General features: G+C 45.0%; 1 protein-coding gene across 4 annotated transcripts in view; it reads right to left on the minus strand.

The window, feature by feature from the left end:
• SLC8A3 (solute carrier family 8 member A3) overlaps positions 1–15570 on the minus strand; it is a 197212-nt gene that overhangs the window by 35448 nt on the left and 146194 nt on the right. The gene's annotated exons all lie outside the window — the stretch shown is intronic.

A 15570-nucleotide genomic window follows, 5' to 3' on the forward strand; every position in this document is an offset into this window, starting at 1 on the left:
TACCTATTACTATAGCTCTTTCAGTCCAAGAATCTCACAACACTGTACAGACAACTAATCAGTATTGGCACCTCCATTTTGCAGATGCTGAAATGGAGGCAAAGAAAGGGGTTACGGTGAACATTTGAACTTACCCACCTAAACTGTGGGTTGATTTTTCAAAGCTGGGAAAAAGAACCATGAGTCTTGATTCTCAATCCCCTCACTACATCTACCAGACAATACTCTCAGAAACATTTTTTTGATTCAAGTTTCAGTGAAGTGTCTGAGAAGGAAACATCAGTCATAGGATTTGGTGCGAACATGAAAACATCAGTGGCGCTATACATGATCACACAGTCCGCCTGGGGTCTGGCAGTAGCTCATTGTCCTTCTATGTCTACGTGTGTTTGTGTTCTCTGATGTGCTTCTACTGAAAATAGCAGGGCCATTTCAGCAGAACACAGTAGGGAAGAATGCATCTGCCGTTCTCCTAAATGTACTAGGCGCCTGCTGTGTGGTGCACTGTCTGAGGTATGTCCTAACACTGCACTGATTTCAAAGGAATGCCCATGGAATGTCAGCGGCACAGCTGATGTCTCAGAAGATCAGCAATGAAAGGAGTCTGAGTAGACTCAGGCCTCTACATTTAAAGCCTCCTATGGGTTTTCAGAGTCTATTCTCACGAGATCCTAAAAGGAGAAGGTGGGCCCCCAAAGTAACTATTTGAATGATGAAATACTTTTGAGAATTCACTCAGGAAAGAGAAAAACTGATACCACTAGCTAAAGTCGGGTATGGTGTAGATATGAAGTTTGAGGTCTTTATTCTATAGCTCTCCCATTCCAACTCACTCCTAAAATGCAACTCCCCTGTCTGTTCCCGTCCTGGGGCCTATATACAGCTCTGGCAAAGCCCCATGTATCCTTTGGCAAACTGGACCTAACTTCTATTGCAAGACCTCCTAGTTGTTGTGACATTTCGAGGAGGTGGAATAGAAATGGTGCAGTAGCTTCAGGAACGTTCAGAAACAGAGCTTTTAACTGAATTAAATATGAACATTAATAATAAAATTGGTACAATAATTTTGGTGTTATTGGTTTAATATTAAATTCAACTTATTTTACACTACTTTGAAATTTTTCGTGTGCCACAGATTTTTTGGTATTAACAATATGTATCTGCAGATATTCAAGAGATAAGGTGGGTGAGGTAATATTTTTAATTGGACCAACAGAGACAAACTTGAAAATTTTGAGCCACACAGGGCTCTTCCTTCAGGTCTGGGAGATGTACTCGGCACATCACAGCTAAATGCAAGATGGAACAGATTGTTTAGAAACTGGTCTGACAAAAGATATTACCTCACCCACCTTGTCTCTCTAGTATCCTGGGGCTGACACGGCTGCAACACGACTGCATGTCTGCAGATAGTAATCACAGATTGCAAAAGGTGTTAGAGGTTTGGGAAATTGTGTAGGGCACAGTTTGCATCTCTGGCATGCTGGGAGGTTGTTTGGGATGGTGGGGCATGCATAAGAACTGGATGTCAATATCCACATGTACTTTGTTATTGTTATGTTTCAGAGCTAACATCCAATTGAGATTAAGAGGAGACACATATTTTAGAGCTAGTGTTTCAGGATGTTTGCAGTCTCAGGTGGGCATGATTATGTTGCTTAAAGCTGGTTCATGTTTGGAAGTTTTCTCTGAAACCTTAAGAATTAGAAATATAGAGCTTGAACCTCAACTGGTATAAACAGATGCAGTTCCAATGACTTCAAATTTTCTTAAAACTAATGGTTAGATTCTGGATTCTCATTCCATAACAAGAGTGGATGCTGTGACAGATTTCATGGCTGCAGAATTGTGGGGAAACACAGTGTAGGAGCACATTTTTGGTAGTCCAGAGCCCAGTAACATGATGAAACCACTGCCAGCAGCTGGAAAACCAATTGTTATGCTTATTGCTGAAAGCAGCTGAACGGGGGCCTTTCTGACCTTAGCACAACTAACAGACCAGGAGGGGAGGGGGAAGTGAGTGACCTTGAGGAGTAAACATGACTCTGTGCCCTCCTGACTTGAGTTGTTTTTCCAAAGCATGCAGTTTTGCAAGATGGAAAGTCTGCCAACAGTTAACTATTGCTATACAGCCGGTTGACTGATAGAAACTACAGGCTGGATATCTCCACACTTTACTTAACTTCTAATCAGCAGTTTCTTTTGATGAGCAAGCTATGCAATACTAACAAAGTGGGTATAAAAAGAGGAAGAAATCTCAGCTCGGACACTTGAGCAACCTGGACACTAGAACGCTTGGACACCTCTCAGGTTCCCCTGGAGATGGAAGGCTGGCCACTGGACATTTACAGTTATCTACTCGGGACTGCCTCAAGATCCCGGGTAAATATGAATTTGGGATTTTGGGGGGTGTTTTACTAATCTGTTGAGGACGTGTGTAAGTGCTGGAGCCTAAATAAAGTAAAGCTTTAAGTGAAAGCACTTTTGTATTGTGCTGTTTATGCCAGCCACCTCTCAGTCAGACGGTCTTGTTGCCATTGATTTATTTCCTGCCACTGCCTCACCTAGAGCAAAAGTTACCAAGAGCTTTGGGTACAGAAACCCCAGGTAACAACAGGGGCCTGAGCTCTGCTAACTCATCTCGAGTTTGATACGTAGCGGCTCCTGCTTTTCTGGACTGAGACCACCACACAGCCTTGGCACTATTCCTCAACCTTGACCTACAGCGCTCTGTTCATTTCTAATGTTGAGTCTCCACACAGCTTCAGCTGAAGGCACTTCAGTGCCCCTTCGCTGGTATAGTTCTGGACTTCTGCACAGCACTGACAAATGTAATTCAATTTCTTCACACAAGTAGAAACATTATTTCAGTGTGTAGAGTCAGTGTTCAAAATTAATCTAATAGTGAAATATTACTGGTCCCCTAAGCTACAATGATTATAAAAACATTGCCAGTTTTCATGTTTCATAAAGCTGTTATCATATTCTGGTGCTCTGGGATTTGAGTTTATACTTTTCATTTGCTTCTGAGCCTGCAAAAGAAGTGTTTTTCTCTTCTTCAGTTATGATATGGTATGATACATGAATATTTGAAGAAGCCTCTAAAGCTATGAATGAAACATCAAGAATACAGAACAGGAAGCCAGGGGATTGCTTTATCTTTATCTTTCTGAGTGAATATAGTTCACAGAAGCAAGAACAAGATTTCACAGACAGTAGCTTCCTTCTTGCACATGGACCTGCTAATGTACTTTAGCCATGACCTGTAACATCCCCTGCCAATCCAGTCCTGGATCCCCCTGCCCTTCTGCCAATACACACCAATGTGCATCTGAAGCACCCCTCTGCTTTTGGATCTGGGGCTCTAACACACCTCTGCCAGTGCACCTCACTCCTGATCTGCAGTGCCCTCTGCTCTTCCAGTCACTGGTCATGACACAGTTAAGCCAATGCACCTCACTCCAGCAGTGTGGCCTTACTGTTATTCGTGTCTAGGGTATTCTTAGGTGCCTGACAACCATATTACAATCGGAAGCCACTGAAAGGAGCTCAGCTCTTGCATCATAATAGCAACCCTGGGTGTCCCTTGCCTAACCCTTGCCGGAGGTGAGATGAGATGAACACATGATATGGCGGACACAGCAGGTAGCAGTAAGTCTACTTCCTGCTGAATTCCCAGGAGGCATGAATCCATGTGGTCAATATATCCTTTTCCAGACCGTGACAGAGCAGGCAGGGCAGAGGGTTCCATTTTCAATGATAAAATGGAGTAGATAGAAGGTATATAAAGCTAAAATAATTAATCCCTAGTATAATCTCCAGAGCTCCGGTAGAGTACCCTAGGGATGAATTTAACACACGATGTTTTCCTCCTTATGTAGGTCTGGCCTCCGCATATACCCCTCAGTAAGCTGCAAGGACTATCCTGTTAGTATGAAATGTTTCCCACGATCACTTGCAAAATACCAAACACTGTATCAGAAGCAAGAAGGAGCCGGTCCTTTAAGGCTCGGAACTCCAGAGTAACCTAAGGTTCCGAAAGGGGCACCTGGCAACTACGGAATCATCATGACAACTCCAGGGTAAATAGTCTTTGATTCTTGCTTGGTTTGATTCCAGGCAGAGAGGTAAGAGCCAGTGAGAATCCAATCAGCTGAAGGAGAGTTTGGCTGGAGTGCAGACGAGCATGGTGGCATGGCCGAGACATGCAAGAACAACTTTTCTGGTACAAATCCTTTTCCAGAGGGAGCTTTGCTTTCCTATTTACTGAAGTTGCCTTCTTTTTGCAGTTGCATGATGCTATATTTGGCCTGGGTCTGAATCAAAACCCTGGATCCCAGACCCCCTGAGCCGGTTTTGTTCGCTTGTTTTTATAATAGGCTGAACCAAAGCCCCAGATCTGAACACTTGCTTTTTTCTAGGGTCTGGTAATTGGTATCTGAACTTCATAGCCCAGGCCAGTATCTAATATCTATAATGTCTGTGTTTTCTATATAATATGAAGCTCATGGGCCAAATGCTACTGTGTAGGTGACACATCAGTGGCCAACGTTCTCCTTGGTGTAACTCCACTGAGATCAATGAAGATTGCCCCCAGGGTGACTTTGGCCCAGTATGAGAGTAGATCAGAAAATCAGTATAACTAATAATGTAATTTATACCAATCTGGCATTGTGCTAAATGTATATTGCATCCACTTTCCAACTCATTGTGTCATTTTCATCACTGCTTCCTTCACCACAGAACTGGCCCCAAATTTTATTCCGTAAAGAATATTGATTAAGGGCAGGTCTACGCTACCACTTCAGTCGATCTACCTTATGTTGCTCAGGGGTGTGAAAAAGACACCGCACTGAGCGATGCAAGTTAGAGCGACCTAAGCGCTGTCCACACCAGCGCTATGTAGGTTCTGCCTCTCATGGAGGTGGACTAATGCCTACAGGAGAGTGCTCTCCCATCGGCACAGAGTGTCTTCACCATACATGTTACAGCGGCGTAGCTGCGCCAATGTAGCATTTCTAGTGTAGGCTTGCCCTAACATAAGGCCATGTCTACACTTACAAGCTTACAGTGGTACAGCTGGATCGGTTCAGCTGTGTCACTGTAAGAGCAATTGTGTAGAGGTCTCCCATTGACATAATAAAACCAGCTCAATGAGCGGCCGCAGTTGTATCAGCGGGAGAGCGTCTCCCGCCAACATAGCTCTGTGCGCACAAACACTTAAGCCAGCAAAACTTATGCCGCTCGGGGGGGGGGTGTTTTTTCACACCCCTGAGCAACTGAAGTTTTGCCGACATATGTGCTCATGTAGACATGGCCTAAATGTTTTCTAATTTCTATTCCTAGAGAGCCTTTAAAGAGAAAGGGTACCCTTGGACTGTTAGATGCAGAGTGTCCATAGAGGAAAGTGATGCAAGGAGGGAAGCAGCAGTGGGGTCTTCATGAGACTCAGGTTTGCACAACAACAATAGTCACTGACAGCAACAAGAAGTGAGAGCAGCACTGTCAGGATTGTACCGGCACCTGAAAGAAGCTCAGTGACAGCACACGTCAAATTGCTAGAGGCTAGCATCTCTGTGCAATTTACTGTAACTCTTGAGAAGACAGAGGAACTTTAAGAGGCTGAGCTTCAGGAGCAGTGAGCTCTCTGTGTGCCTATGGATTAATGGTTTTCCATACGAAGGTGTCTACAGGTTTTGACTCTACGAAACTGTTTTGTTCGCTGGAAACTGGAAGCAGGAGTGTGCTCTTTCCTTAAAGAACCATAAAGAACTAAACATGTCCTTGAGCAAGTTAAACAAGTCAGAAATGTTACTGCATTAGGCCTAATTCGGCTCCCTCTAAAGTCAATAGCAAAACTCCGTGACTTTAAGGGAGAAAAATCAGACCCATTCCCTTCATCGGGAGACTTGTCAAAACAAATTTGGTTCTGTCACTATATTGCAGGGCAAAATTATAATCCCACAAGGTAAATTTTTGATGGGGTACAGAGGACTGTTTGGAAAAAGAAATTAAAATTTCCCAGAACTATTCCCATCCACTGATCATGAAACAGAACCTTCCAACTACGACTCTTGGCCACAACTTCTCTCTACGAAATGGAGTCTTCCATGCTTGGCCTATCCACTGTTAAATGGATCCCTGAAAGAGACACATCCATCCCACCTGCTCCGTGCTAGTGTAACACCGACAGACCCTGGTTGTTGGCAGGCAGGATCAAACCTGGGGCCTCTGGAGCTTAGTGCATGAGCCTCTACTGCATGAGCTAAAAGGCAACTGGCTGTTAGCTAAGGCTGTAGAGCAAACTCATTAATCTCTCTCTCTCTAAGTGGTCTCGGTGCCACTAGATGGGACAGAACATCACACCCAGAAGATGTGTGGGTTACACTAGGAAGGGTGGAATAGGGTTCCAAAACCACTGTCCATGAAGAAGAATCTTCTAAGAGGGATTCTGAGTTTCAAATTGCTGTGAAGGCATATCTTGCAGTAAACAACTTTTCATGAAGCTTCCAAGAAGTATTCTGACCCCTCTGTAAAGTGGAATAGTCCAAAATCAGCATTCACCTACTATCCCTGAAGTTCAGTCTTTTGCCAATCTGCTGTGAAGTGAATTGTCCCAAGCAGGGCTCTCAATAACCCGCATGAATTTGTAATTTTCCAAGCATGATCCCCACACTTGGGCAACATCAAATGGAATCTTCCAAAGTGGTCTCATCTGCAGTTGTTCACAACTCCAAATGTGTGCTCTGCGTGGCACTCTGGGGTTAACTACAGAGTAAGCAAAAGGTGGGAATTGGATCCCAGAAAAAGGAAACCAAGCTCTGCTCCTGGAGTGCACAAAAATTGTTAAGGCTGATGTGTGACCAGAGTACAGACATCCTGGACTTCTCTGAACCCAGAGAGGCGCTGCAGGGGTGTAAGTAGCAAAATACCTAGGTCTGAATTGTGAGCTGTTGTGACAACAGAGCCACCTGGAGAGTAACCGTGAAACCAAAAGATGTCACCTTTTAATGAAGAGGGACACTCGAAAGGTCCTGACAGAAGGCTGGCCAGGCAGGTGGCTCAACATGCTGGGAGGCTTCTAGATCCTGCTATGCTCAGTTGACAGGGATTTGGTCCCCGTCACTACAAATAAGAGGAACAGATGCAGCCAAGAGAATCCATTAGTTAGCTTCTTGGAAAAGGAGAGGGAGACAAGAGTAGGAAATCTTGGGGGCAGGTGGCAGAATGGAGAGAACCAACATCCCTCCTCCCCATCCCCCTGGCCTTACTTCCTGGGCAGGAAATGCACATTTCCTATTAGTTTTTTGCTTATCCACTTCAGTACTACCAAACTGAAGTGAGAGTTACCTTTATTGGTGCCCCTTGCACATTGATATGCCCCTGTTGAATTGCTATCAGCCTTCATCACAGGACCTTGGCAAGATACCAACACTAACTCTGTTCTAATCGATTTGAATTCTCTGAGCATATTGACAAAATAGCTGATAAAGGAGAGTTACATGACATGATTATTTGGACTTTCAGAAAGTCTTTGAAAAAGTCCCTCACAAGAGGCTATTCAAGAAACTAAGTAGCCCTGGAGTGTAAAGTAAAGTTTATCATTTCTTTACTGCCTAAGGGACAGGAAACAAAGAATAGGAATAATCAGTCTATTTCCGTGAGGGCGAAAAGGTTAACAGTTAGGTGCCACAAGGTTCCACACCAGTAGTGAGGCTGTTTAATATATTTATTAATGATCAGGAAAAGGGACTGAGAAGAGAGGGGACAAATGTTGCAGGTGACACAAAATTATTTAGTGGAAAAAGCTGTATTAGATATTTATATGGATAATGAAAACATCCACCAGCTAGGGGAAGGATGTCCCATAGTCATTCACGACACAAATCTTTGCACCTGCCACTGAGATATCTAGTACTGGCTAGAGCTGGCCAGAAAATGTTTTTCTTTCCATGGATTTTCATAAAAAAACTGAAAAATTTTCCACTGAAACCCCAAACATGTCCTGCTTCCCAGTTTTCGGTTTTCCAATGAAATAATAAATAAATAAAATTCCAAGTAAATCAGATACTTTCCATGAACATTTTCCTTTAGTCGAAAACCAAATTTTCGGCTTAAAAAAAAAATTTCGACCAGCTATCATACTGGGCATTCTTGGCAATAGGTTCCTGATCTAGCTGGATGACCAGTCTGATCTGGTATTGCAATTCTTAAGTTCCTACAGTTCCAGCTGAACACTGGCACTTGCCAGAAGATCTCCATCAAAGCACAAAGTGGGTTCAAGTAGCTGTTGCCACAGTGGCCATTCATCACTTTAGTTTATTTTTGGGGATGGGGTGGACAGGGAATAGGGGATGGGCAGATGGATTGGCAGAGGCCTTCTTCAGTCACACAGTAGTGCTGTGATAGATACAGGTAAACTGATGGGAGCTGGGTCTGCCCTCTGGCATTCATGCAACAAGCAAAAAGCATTTGTGGGACAAGGGATGGGATAGATTTCATGAGTTTGTGTCTCGGTGCCTCACAAAGATACCAAGCTCTGATATATGAGCCTGCAAAGGTACATATTCCAGTGTAAACTGGGATGCCAATCAATGGACTAAGACTTCTCCAGTATAAGCCTCAGCTCTAGTAAATAAAATAGAGATATATTTTTCGCTGGTTCTTTCTATTGGTACATATGTAGGAGAGTTTAGCCAAAAGTAAGGATTGACTATATTCTGCTGAACATTGTGTCCTGTATCGTGCTGAGTAGCATCCCTTCAGTTATGGTAAATTACTGAATTCATATAGCTAGCAGCAACTTGGGCTTGCTCAGCAACAGAGTTTGGAATTTCAATGGCACAAGGCATCAAACCTAGATCCAGATCCAAATTAAGATATCCAAATCCTGCCCTGGGGTCTTCACTTAAGCATGTAAATGCTTGTCTTATGCACCTATGTGCCAATTGACATTCTATCGTCTGTGCTTTCTGGCTGTGAAATGTGGACAATGCATTGAAACCACATTAGTCATCGGATGCATTTCATCAGTGCTGCCTATTACTTAATTCTTAAAATTAACTGGCCGGATAACAAGGCATCTGGGTGAGCCCAAATCACTAGCATTGATGCTACGATCGTGAAAGCACAACTGAAATGTGCTGGCTCTGGCCACTAGACAGCCTGAATGGCGATTACCTAAAAGATTGAATGGGATGAAGGGAAAGCAGTGGATGTATTGTTTCTTGACTTTAGCAAAGCTTTTGACACGGTCTCCCACAGTATTCTTGTCAGCAAGTTAAGGAAGTATGGGCTGGATGAATGCACTATAAGGTGGGTAGAAAGCTGGCTAGATTGTCAGGCTCAACGGGTAGTGATCAATGGCTCCATGTCTAGTTGGCAGCCGGTATCAAGTGGAGTGCCCCAAATGTCGGTCCTGGGGCTGGTTTTGTTCAATATCTTCATAAACGATCTGGAGGATGGTGTGGATTGCACTCTCAGCAAATTTGCGGATGATACTAAACTGGGAGGAGTGGTAGATACGCTGGAGGGGAGGGATAGGATACAGAAGGACCTAGACAAATTGGAGGATTGGGTCAAAAGAAATCTGATGAGGTTCAATAAGGATAAGTGCAGGGTCCTGCACTTAGGATGGAAGAATCCAATGCACCGCTACAGACTAGGGGCCGAATGGCTAGGCAGCAGTTCTGCGGAAAAGGACCTAGGGGTGACAGTGGACGAGAAGCTGGATATGAGTCAGCAGTGTGCCCTTGTTGCCAAGAAGGCCAATGGCATTTTGGGATGTATAAGTAGGGGCATAGCGAGCAGATCGAGGGACGTGATCGTTCCCCTCTATTCGACATTGGTGAGGCCTCATCTGGAGTACTGTGTCCAGTTTTGGGCCCCACACTACAAGAAGGATGTGGATAAATTGGAGAGAGTCCAGCGAAGGGCAACAAAAATGATTAGGGGTCTAGAACACATGACTTATGAGGAGAGGCTGAGGGAGCTGGGATTGTTTAGCCTGCAGAAGAGAAGAATGAGGGGGGATTTGATAGCTGCTTTCAACTACCTGAAAGGGGGTTCCAAAGAGGATGGCTCTAGACTGTTCTCAATGGTAGCAGATGACAGAATGAGGAGTAATGGTCTCAAGCTGCAGTGGGGGAGGTTTAGATTGGATATTAGGAAAAACTTTTTCACTAAGAGGGTGGTGAAACACTGGAATGCATTACCTAGGGAGGTGGTAGAATCTCCTTCCTTAGAGGTTTTTAAGGTCAGGCTTGACAAAGCCCTGGCTGGGATGATTTAACTGGGAATTGGTCCTGCTTTGAGCAGGGGGTTGGACTAGATGACCTTCTGGGGTCCCTTCCAAACCTGATATTCTATGATTCTATGATTACTTTCTAGTCTGCTGATTCAAGGGACACGCTCGTGCTCCCACAGAGGCCAGAAGAAATGCTCTGAAGGCACTTTGAAAGACAATCTAGAAGTGTGAGACAGTCAGCATGCTGGGAACAGCCTGCATGCAATAGAGCTAAATGGAGGGCACCAATCACAAGGGCACACGCTGAAGAAAACCACATCCCGTGTGCTGGGTACAAATATGCCAGCAGAATATACAAAGAGAAACTCTTAATCGAAAACAACTTTACCTGGGCCTGCCAAGAGTGGCTGAATCTGTTTCTCTCAGTGGCCTTGTGAGTCATTAAGACCCATGCTACGTGATGACAATAGTGATCGTTGTACTGACAGACTTCAATATTAAATGGTATCAACATGCATGTTTGTGTGTGTGCATGCACATCTTTGAGTAGGTCTCTGTGAGTATATGTTTGTATGTGTAACTGCATGGAGCATCTACATATTTGCATATGCCAGCATGTGCCTACATGTATGTGGTTAAGTTTGCATATCCCCACATCCCCCCAAAATATACAGGTTTTATATTACACCCATCACCGTTGCATTTGCTCTTCATATGTATGTATATGCCGGCATGAATGTGCACATTTGCAAAATTTGCATGCCTGAATGTGTTAGCATGTACATGCACATGTGTGTGTGCTTCTCCTTGTGGCGGTGTGTATCTGCACGTGTCTTTGTGTGTGCATATCTTCATAAGTATGTGGGTGCTTTCAAACCCTTCATGGCCTATCCCCACCCTGTCTATCGAGATGATGACTCTCATCTCCAATCAGCCCCTGATGCCAGGCTATCTCATCCACTGGTTACGTTTGCAGAGAAGGATATCTGTGCTTTTGCCCATGCTGTCCCTCACACTTGGGAGAAGCTCCCTGTAAACATCAGCAAAACTAATTCATTATCCTCTTTCAAATTCCTCCTTAAGACTCTCATTTTTTCTTGACAACAGTTAGGCAAGGAGGGTGTAGTCTATCACGCTGACCAATACTGGCTCACAGTTTCCTCGTATTCCCTTGTCTGTCTGTATCCCTGTGTTGTCTCTTGTCTTATATTAGACTCTGTCACCAAAGAGGTTACATCTTTTTATTCTCTGTTTGTATAGTGCCCAGCACAATGGAGTCCTGGCCATGACTGGGGCCCCCTAGATGCTGTGATAATACAAGTCATAATTATATGTGTGTGTGCGTGTGCGCGCATATTTGTCACTGAATGATTCTGCATGTGTTTGTTTGTCTGCCTCACAGGTGCATGTGTCTGTGTTGACCTTGTCACATGTCAGTAGGGGACTTTGCACTACATCAATGCTGGGTGCTCTATATCCAAAACCATTATGTGCCATCTAATTCTTCATCAAAGCCAACCAAATGGTGCCCTCTTGTGGGAGCACTCTACAGTACATGGAATCTTTTGAGATTTCATAGGATTAAGAGGGTGACAGTGTACAAATACATTGAAACCCTCTTTCCTTCCCTTTATTTTTAAGTGCTGAGCCCTTGCATTGGCTACACCCTAATGGGGCTAATGAAATGTGTTCATCTCTCCCTCTTCTGTGGACATGTTTCTTGGAAATTTGCAGATAATCCTCATAAATGGACAAGTGCACCATCCTCTTCTATTGTATCTCATGTCCTGCTGGTAAATGGAGGTGATGATAGGTGCTTCAATGCTGGGATGGAGGCAGGCAGCTGCCTTCTAGGGTTTGTCCAGCCGACCTCAGGGTCTGACACTGCCCTCATTTGTACCTGTTTTACACCATTTAACCCCATGGTCTTTTATGGAGTTACATTCAATTTGCATTGGTGTAAATGAGAGAAGAAACATGTCATTGTGGACCAGTGTCACAATGTCACATGACACAACGTCATGGTAATGTAAACAATGTCCAATTTAAGTTAATTTGGAGATTTGTTAATGGGCAGATGGTTCCCTGGTTAGAGGAAGCTGCTGTGTAAGTGGGATAAGAAACAAAAGGAATTTCAACAAGGGAAGAATCACGTCATGTCCTGTCACCAGGCAGATGTTTCTCATCCCAGGCAGTACTACATAGAAGTGAGGGGCTACAGGAAACGTCTGGAGGTTGACAGATACTGAGAAAGCTTCCCCTCTGCTGCTCTGCCAGTCACCTTTGTACTAACTTTCAGCACCCCTTACTATTAAGGCCCTAGTAAACTTGTGCTTAACTGTATGGTGATTTGGCAATGCAGACAGACTGTACACATGGGACTGGGATGAGTCCACCAAATAGACCTAACTAGAATTTAAAATTCAGGTGGTCAGAGATGACTCGCAAATTCAACAAGCCATTGCTCTGTCACTAACCAGCCTGGCCCTTGCTTCACTGGAACTGAATTAAACCTGTTTGGCTTCAGCCTCTGCTGCTGCTGCCCTAGATCTTGATGCCCTTTCTTCCTAATGGGTTTACATTTCAGAGTAAAAAATCACAGTGTTTTTCTTTTCTTCCTCATGACCCTCACCTGTCTCGTCACAGCTTTTTCCATGCCATCTACCTACTAGCCCTGCTCCTTTATCACAAGCCCCTGCCTGACATGTAAGGTGTCTTTCCTCTTTCCTCTCACAGGAGTGGGGGTGAACAGAGTCCTATGCGAGCTCTCTCTTGTTGTACTTTCCTCGGTCCTTTCTCTGCAGCCAGATTGAAGCTATGGCAGAGCTAGATCCAAGTATGAATGGCTGACACTACAGGTGCAGCAGTGTCCTGCTGAGTTCCTCTCCACTGACTTCCAACAGTGCCTCTTCTACTGCTCCCCATTACGCTCTACATTGGTAGTGAGGAGGAGAAGAAGCGGAAGGACTTCAGAACATGTGCACGAGAGGAGAACTGTACTGTCCGCAGGGGCAGATGAAGACAAACCAAGGTGACAGGCCCACTCCAACATGAGGATCCCCGCTTGCCTTGGTCCTGCATCATGGACCTGACCCCATTTGGGCTGGTAATGGCCAGGGTCACCCACCCAAGAGTTGCCCTGCTAAGGGACCCACCACTACTCCTTTTTTGGGGGGCAGGCTGGATGTCCCCTCCGCCCAGATAAAGGAGCCCCCATCTACTCACTGGGGGACCCTGGGTGATACCATCTCACCCAAATCATGTGGTGGTGTCACCAGTGAAGTGCCCACGCCAAGAGTCCTCTGTGTGGTGGTGTTAGTGGGGGCCCCACCAGAACAGATTTAAAAGTTATCACCCAGTTGAGATGAATGGGGCAATTCATACCTCTCTGAGCTATTGTTTCACACCGGCTTCAGACTGAGCCCCTGAGACATGGAGAACCACTCCACGAGGGACAGTCTGAAATACTGGTGGGATGTGACCTGTTTCCTCCCTCCCTGTTGAGTTACCTATGCAAAGATTGCAGAGGAACTGGAGAGGCTGCACTGGCCTCTCCTCCCATCCCAGGGAGTCTCTAAGGTAGCCTCCTTAACTCCCTCCATGGAGTAGGGATGGGGAGAGCAGCTGGAGCTGCCACCAAGAAGTACAGCGGGATGGGAGAGGCCAGGAGGCCATTAGGCATTTTCTGTGACAAAGGGGCCTTCTGACTGGGTACTTCTACCTCACACTACCCCCCTCATTCCCCTACATTCTTAGATGGCAAGCTCTTTTGGACAAGGATCATGTCTTTGTTATGTGTTCCCACAGTGCCTAGCACAATGCATTCCTGGCCTCTCAACACCAACCCAGTGCACATGATAACCGATAACATTTCCGTGGGGTGATCAGCGTGGAAGACGGGAGCATTGGCTCAGTAATAGGGAGAACTTTTTGGGGAAAGAAGAAAACTGTAGCTGACAAGACATGTACCTTTAGTACTTTGTCTACCCGTTGTCAGTTTGCTGCCATTTGTCTGTCTTGTCTATTTAGGTTGCAGGTTCTCCAGAGTTACTTATGCGTTCCTATACACATGCACAGTGCTGAGCCCAACAAGGCCCTGATTCTGAGTGGGGCCCCCGAGAGCTACTGCAACACACATAACAGTAATACATGCTCCATGGCACCTGGTGTGGAGCATAAGCTCCCTCATTCTGACAGGGCTCAGAGGTAATAACAGCTCTTGCCCGCTGAGGAATGTCCCCGTCTGTAGTGACTCTGGCTGTGGCACAGAGAAGGATCGCCCTCCTTCTGATTAACAGAAATTGCACGTCTACTATTTCCTTACGCCCCCATCTTCAAACACACACACACCAGTGCTGTTCCTCTCCACCAGCCTTGTGTAAACCCTATGCTGGAGGAGTTGCTTTGGGCAGGTAGCACAACAAAGCCTAGGCTTTGTAAGGATGGGGCTCCATCAGATGGCTTCTCCGGGGAGCCCTCATTTGTTTAAGCCAGTTCTGCACTGTGTGACACTGATGGCATGCCCTTGAGAGGAATTCTCGGTGACCTTGGACGCACTCACGTTAAGAGTCCAGCAGGGATGCATTCCACCCCCAAAAACACAAGTCATCCAAAGCAGAATCCATTTCTGGTGGGACTTAGACTTACATTAATAGCCACCCTCTGGGACAAATGAAATCATCTCGTTCTTGATATATTTGAAGAGTCTAAAATCACATGATACTTAATTGCCCCATTTGGCATCTTTGTTACAGGAGCACCTAAAATGGGATTGTGCCCATATTACGCTCAGACAGGCACATCAACCTGCCTGGGTCCCAGCTCAGATACCAAAATGGAGATCTGGATATCCTTTCATTAGGTGCTTATGTTTAAAAATTACACAAAGTGGGCCAGATCCTGAGCCACTGTGGTGATGGTAAGACACACTGATTATTACAGTGGCACAGGAAGAGGTTGAGTGTGTGGGCAGGTAAACAGATACAGGTATTTTTAAGTATAGTATAGCAGGTAAAACTGGATACTCAAGAGTCTGAGTTCTTTTCCAGCTCTCCCACTCACTTGCTGTGTCATTTTGGCCAAGTCCTTTAACCACCTTGTGCCTCATTTTACTGCTGTAAATAAGGCTTCATACCTACCTCACAGAAGTGTTGTGAGGCTCCATGAATGAATATTTGTGAAGTGCTTGGAGATTCTTGGATGAAAAAAAGCTAGAGAAGTGCAAAGTATTATTACTGTAAAACCAAAACACTGTGACTGTGATTCCCCTGCTGTGCAGGACAGGCTTTTAGCAAAGACTCAGAGGAACCCAACAACAATATTCA

This window comes from Caretta caretta, chromosome 6, assembly GCF_965140235.1.
Source record: "Caretta caretta isolate rCarCar2 chromosome 6, rCarCar1.hap1, whole genome shotgun sequence".
Classification (NCBI taxonomy): Eukaryota; Metazoa; Chordata; order Testudines; family Cheloniidae; genus Caretta; species Caretta caretta.